At 48.0% G+C, this 6285-nt stretch overlaps 1 pseudogene; it reads left to right on the top strand.

Moving 5' to 3' along the window:
• Window positions 1-3365: 3365 nt before the first annotated feature.
• Window positions 3366-4613, top strand: LOC149204486 (eukaryotic peptide chain release factor subunit 1-3 pseudogene; annotated as a pseudogene).
• The last annotated feature ends 1672 nt before the right edge of the window (window positions 4614-6285 follow it).

Here is a 6285-nt window from a genome sequence, read left to right as displayed (position 1 = left end):
TTCACCCGCGCGCCTTTCCACCTCCGTGTCAACCATCGTGCACGCCCTGCCCAAGACGCTAGGGCGTCACATTCTCCCCCACCCGAAGACGTTGTCGACCCGACAACTCATCCGCGGCCAAGTTTTGTTCACCTCCTACCCGGAGTCTACTTCCACTGTCGTTCAGTCTCATGCCCAGATCTATGAGAACCCTTCTCATTTCCTGCTGCACGTTCTTTCTCCTGCTCAATCTTCAAGTGAGGGCTCATTGCCTTGAACAGTCAACAATGAGCCCACCTCCTCTTATCCATTAAGAGGATGCATGGGGAGAACCTGGAGGTTCTCCTTTATCAACCAGTTCCATCTCAATGTCTGGTCCTTCACTTCTCGTCGGGTCTTTCCGTGACTCCCGATCTCCTTCCTGGATCTTTGGCACTCCCAGTGCTTCCCCGCTATTGTCTTTCACTTCCCCCAGCTCTCTGAGTGTGTTCGAACAATTCTCGGAGAGTACTTCAACAGCCAAGGGCTGTTCCCCAAGCTTTGCCTCCTTACCAAGCAACCGCTTGTCTCCCTTTTGTTTTGAAGGTCTGATGAATCCTGCTTCAGTTAGTTCCTTTAACTGGTGCTTCAACTCCTCCAATTCGGTTCCCGACAACCGAAAAGGTGCTCTGGCCGGGGACTGCTTCCCTGGCTCAACCTTGATGCCGTGATCCACCGTGCGTTCTGGTGGAAGTGTCTTTGGACGCTCCTCTGACATCAAGTCCGCATATTGAGTAAGTACCTCGGATATTTCGTCTGGGACAGGTGTTCCTTTTCCTTCTCCCTCAACGTCCTTGAACTTCACTGCATATGTTTCCATTCTTGAGTCTCTCGAGGCCCTTTCAACGCTCGATGCTGAAATATGCTTCGCCTTGGTCTCTTTCGTATGCTCGTGGGTGGGCAAAATCCAAACTTGCGCTCGTCCCATCAGTACCACTTCACTACCGAAAGGAACAATGACAGCCTTGTTCTTTTTCAGGAATTCTTGTCCTAGAACCATGTCGAGGTCTTCCATCTCCATTGCTATGAAGTCTTCCTGACCTCTCCATTCTTTTATTTGCACCCGTACGTCGTGTACTTGTCCTGCTATCTTGGTCTTAGAATTCGCGGCTTTAATTTCCAACCTTGCTGGAGTAATTGTCAGTCCGAATTCTTTTGCCAACCGTGTCGCTATAAAATTATGTTTGGTTCCTGTGTCGACCAATGCTTCGATGGTTTTGCCATACAATGTCAAGTCCACGAACTCCAAGCGATTCATCCCCACTTTTCTCATGGTCTTGCTTGTATGCAGATTCACCTTCAATTTTTCTTTTCAAGCCAGCTCGCTGACCGAGCTCTGATACCACCTGTCACGCCCCCAATATTTTTTTTGTTAATTGGGCAGCGCGCGGCACCAACGGGCGCCCACTTTTCCCAAGTGTGCGCCTATGGACTACGCCTCACACATAAACTTAACTTATTATTATTGTCACGTGCATCTAAACTTCGTTAAACATTAACATAACATTCAACATATAACAATGCCACAATAATAAAGTCTGCACAACCAATTTATGGGAGGGGCAACTCCCCAAGAGTCTGCCCAACCAATTTTGTATTATAACCAATCCACAAAATACAATCCGTGCGCCGGTCTAAAGTCTCGGCCGCACCCTTTGACAAATTACAATGGACGTCGGGCAAACTCCCGACCGTCGTTCCTCCAAGATACAACTCGGGCAACCGCCCGTTTGCTGCTGCACTGTCGTTTGCCGCTGCACGGCCGTTTGCCGCTGCACGATCGTTCGCTGCCTGCACTACCGGTTATCGCTGCCCGACCGGTTACTGCCACACGACCAGTTCACCGCCGATCGTTCACTGTCGCCCAGCCGGTTGCTGCTGCACGACACGGCCGAGTTGGTTCTCCCAACCACACTCGCCGGTCCGTTTGGCTTTACCCGCAACTGCGCCCGAGTTGGTTCTGCGCCCAACTCGCTGTTACCTCCACACGGACTCCGCCCGGTTCCGCCCGTTCTGCCCACGGCAGACCTCACCCGAAACACCGTTTCGCTGTACCGAAGTATAACAGGTCGCCCGCCTGTTATGTTTGGCCTGCGGCCGAGTTGGCTCACCCGAGCCCACAACTCGCCGCCCGACTGTTATATGGTGTCCGCCTCTGCACGCCGAACTCACCCGAGGTGACTCGCCCGAGTCCCACCTCTTACCCGATCTGCGCACGTCGACTTATCACCCGAACCAAGAAGCTGTTATCAAACTCGACCTCCCTGTTTACTCAGCTCGGACGGTTGCTCTGGTGGCTAAAACAGTCCTCACGTTTCAATACTGCTCGGCCTCCTTTGACAACCCAACCTGCGTTCCACTTAGATCTCGCACTACAAGAGAGTGCGCATTGCCTTTCTGTCTTCTGCGTATAGAGAGAACGCTCAGACTCTTCGTTGTCCTCCATCGTCACAATGAGCTCGCCTTTATAGTTTCCCCTCGCTCCTCTAGGGGCTTCCATAAGTTTGGCCGACGCCCATCCTTTTGTTTTACGAAACCCCGAATTTCCTTGATGGGCGGGTCGGCCCTTGCTTTAAGGCAAGGCCGACCACGCCTTATAAAACTTCGGTCCATTTACTTCTTATCTTTTGTGCCTTCGTCTTGCTGCCCGCGCCCCTGTGCCGATCTCCGCCCAGCTCGCCCATCCTTACTTCGTCGGCCCGCTGCCAACTCGTAACTGCTCGCCCGCGGTTATCTCGTCACTTGCGCCTTGGCAGGGTTCGCCCTTGGGTCGCCCGCCCGTTTGGTGCGGGGCGCCCTCGGGTCGACCCGCCGATTCCCCAACCGGTTCGTCATTTCCTTCGCACGCCGTTCTCGTCTCGTGCCCGTGTCAGTTCGCCCGGCGGGTGGGCGCTCCCTTGCCCAACTCGCCGTCTCACTTTCGTTTGTGTTTGCCCGGCGGGCGGGCGCGCCTTCGCCCGGCTCGCCGCCCGACCTCCGTGCGTTTCGTTCACCCGGTGGGCGCGCCTTCGCCCGGCTCGCCGCCCGACCTCCGTGCGTTTCGTTCACCCGGTGGGCGCGCCTCTGCCCGGCTCGTCGCCCAACCATCACGGCGCGCTTCTGCCCAGCTCGCCTCTTAACCCGTGTGCGTTCGCCCGGCGGGTGGGCGCGCTCCTGCCCAGCTCGCCTGTCACCCGACTCCCGTGTGCGTCCGCCCGAAGGGTGGGCGCGCCTCTGCCCGGCTCGCCACCCGACTGTGTTATGTTTGTCCATCCGCCCGGTCACCGTGCACGATTACCCGCCCGGTTCACCCGCGCGCCTTTCCACCTCCGTGTCAACCATCGTGCACGCCCTGCCCAAGACGCTAGGGCGTCACACGAGTGAACCGGCAATCGGTTTTGGGAGCAATAACTTCTGCTCAGCAAAGGTTGAAGCTCTACAGCAGGGTTCCGCCTAATGGCTTGGTGCTGTACACAGGAACTATTGTCACAGAAGACGGAAAAGAGAAGAAGGTTACTATTGATTTTGAGCCTTTCAAGCCTATTAATGCCTCTCTTTATCTTTGTGATAATAAGTTCCATACAGAGGCACTGAATGAACTTCTAGAGTCTGATGATAAATTTGGTTTTATAGTTATGGATGGTAATGGCACCCTTTTTGGTACTCTGAGTGGTAACACTCGTGAAGTGCTTCACAAGTTTACTGTAGACCTGCCTAAAAAGCACGGAAGGGGAGGGCAGTCAGCCCTGCGGTTTGCGCGTCTTCGGATGGAGAAGCGTCACAACTATGTTCGAAAAACAGCAGAGCTGGCAACTCAGTTTTACATTAATCCAGCAACGAGTCAACCCCATGTTTCTGGTTTGATTTTGGCTGGATCCGCAGACTTTAAGATAGAGTTGAGTCAATCTGACATGTTTGACCCAAGGCTTTAGGCTAAGATATTGAATGTTGTGGATGTGTCGTATGGAGGAGAGAATGGATTTAATCAAGCAATTGAACTATCTGCTGAGATTCTGTCAAATGTTAAGTTTGTTCAGGAAAAGTGTTTGATTGGTAAATATTTTGATGAAATCAGCCAGGATACAGGCAAGTACGTATTTGGTGTGGAGGATTCTTTAAAGGCGCTGGAGATGGGAGCTGTTGAAATCCTAATTGTGTGGGAGAGCTTAGATGTCAATAGATATACTCTGAAGAATTCTGTTACTGGTGAAACTGTCATTAAGCACTTGAGCAAAGATGGAGATCTTTCAAAACAATTTCAGGGACCTAGGCTCACATGCTCAGTTGGAAGTTCAAGACAAAATATCCTTGTTGGAGTGGTTTGCAAATGAATACAGGAATTTTGGCTGCACTCTTGAATTTGTGACCAACAAATCGCAGGAAGGTTCTCAGTTTTGCAGGGGATTTGGTGGTATTGGTGGGATCCTTCGTTACCAGCTGGATATGAGGACTTTTGATGAGTTGTCCGATGTGGAGGATGTGTATGAAGATTCTGAATAAGTATCCTAAGAATGCCGACTACAGCTCGGCATCAGGCCTTGGGAATTCAATTGTTTTATTTTCAAGACTAGGCAAATTTGAAGTAGGCATATTCTGTTACATTGGGTCATGCTGGAAACAGGTTTTTTCATTCAAGGATCATGTCAAGGTGGGGTTTGTACAGTTAATACAACAGTGCACAGTAAATGATTCGATATTTTCAGTATTTTCATTGCACAGCTTGCAGTTATGTTTTGTTATGGGACTTCACTTTTTGTATTATCTGCGTTCCATGCTTGTTACAGTGAATAAATTTTCCTTACGCAAATGAAATTGAAATATTTTTACATAATTGTAATATATAAAATCTCAGTGTCTCTCTGAATGTGGCTTTGGAACGGAGGTCTGAATCATTTCCTGTGCTAATGCAAGTTCCCCATAGCCTGGTTTTTATTTCATGATTTGCATACAGCACTTGTCATCTAATGACCTAAAAGAATATAATTAAATAGGTTGGATCCTGGAGGTTATGGGTAGTATGGGACTCGAAACTCAGGGACTAACTAAACTGGTAAAATTAAGCTTTATTTATACAGTGCATGAGAATATTCCAAGTAGAGTTACAGAACCGTAGCCTTTGTCATTGGTTGACTACACAGTTACAGAACTGTAGTTTTACAAAAATATAAATTTGGGAAAATTCAGTAAATATCTTCCCTTTTCGAGGATGGTAGTATCCCGGATCCCCAGTTCAAGGTTTTATGCATATACGATATATTCATTTAAAGATCAATATGCCTTTCGAAGGAATTAAGCCTGGGTGTAGAGAATGACAATTATTTTTCACTAAACTTTTGGGGTAGAGAATAATATTTTTTTTTTATTACTTATACTTCTAAAATGCTAAATTAAATGATTTCATAACAATTGTTTTTTATTACTTATCATTCTAAAATACTGAATTAAAAACACTTGAGAAATCAACCTCTGAAGTATCATTCTAAAATCTTGAATTAAATGTTTGGGAAATCATGTTTGATTGTAGAAAACTTTATAAAGTTTGAAGGATTAATTCTGTGAAGGGCGCTAGCTCAATGGAAGAGCATCTGCTTTACAAGTAGGTGGTTGGTGGTTCGGTTCCATCATGTCCTATTATTCATAAGGAATGGTGATTGTTGACACCTAATCATCAGGAATGGGTGAATAAGTGTAACTGATGTAAATAAATAATGGAAAATATGAAGAGTCACTGGGAGATGAAATGAACAGTGTCTCCCTCATGTATATAATAATGACCAACCTGAATGAATATAACGAATTGATTTTGAGGAGTCACTGCCTCGTTTGACCTGGTATCAGAGCCAGCGCCATTTTTGGCTTCCCTCTGCTTTGTAACTCCCTATTCTGACACTGAATCCTATGTAGACTGGCTAGTCTGGCAGCTCTGACGCTTCCACTGGCTTGAACGCACTATTCACTATTATTCTCTGCTCCACCTGCTATTCACTATTATTCTATGCTCCTGACGCTACTCCACCTGCGATTCACTATTATTCTATGCATACAAAACGCTATTGCATTCAATCTAATCTTACCACCATTCCTCGGGTCTCCATCCCACGCACCATAAACACAGCATTATTAATAACGTTGTATAATACCGCGCTGCGCTCATGAGACCGAGCATGACACCCACTCCAGCCATTAGATAAGGAACTGAGGAATTCGTTGCCGATATTTGGTTCCTTCCTGTGCTCATATCATTTGTCATCGAACAAATGACAGAGAACACTCAGCCCAAACTGAGAC

The sequence above is a fragment of the Pinus tabuliformis genome, chromosome 1_2 (genome assembly GCF_031772625.1).
Source record: "Pinus tabuliformis cultivar Carrire ecotype Pingquan chromosome 1_2, CPIR1, whole genome shotgun sequence".
Taxonomy (NCBI): domain Eukaryota; kingdom Viridiplantae; phylum Streptophyta; class Pinopsida; order Pinales; family Pinaceae; genus Pinus; species Pinus tabuliformis.
The sequence above is the reverse complement of the archived record's forward strand: the minus strand, read 5'-3'. Positions and strand labels throughout refer to the sequence as shown.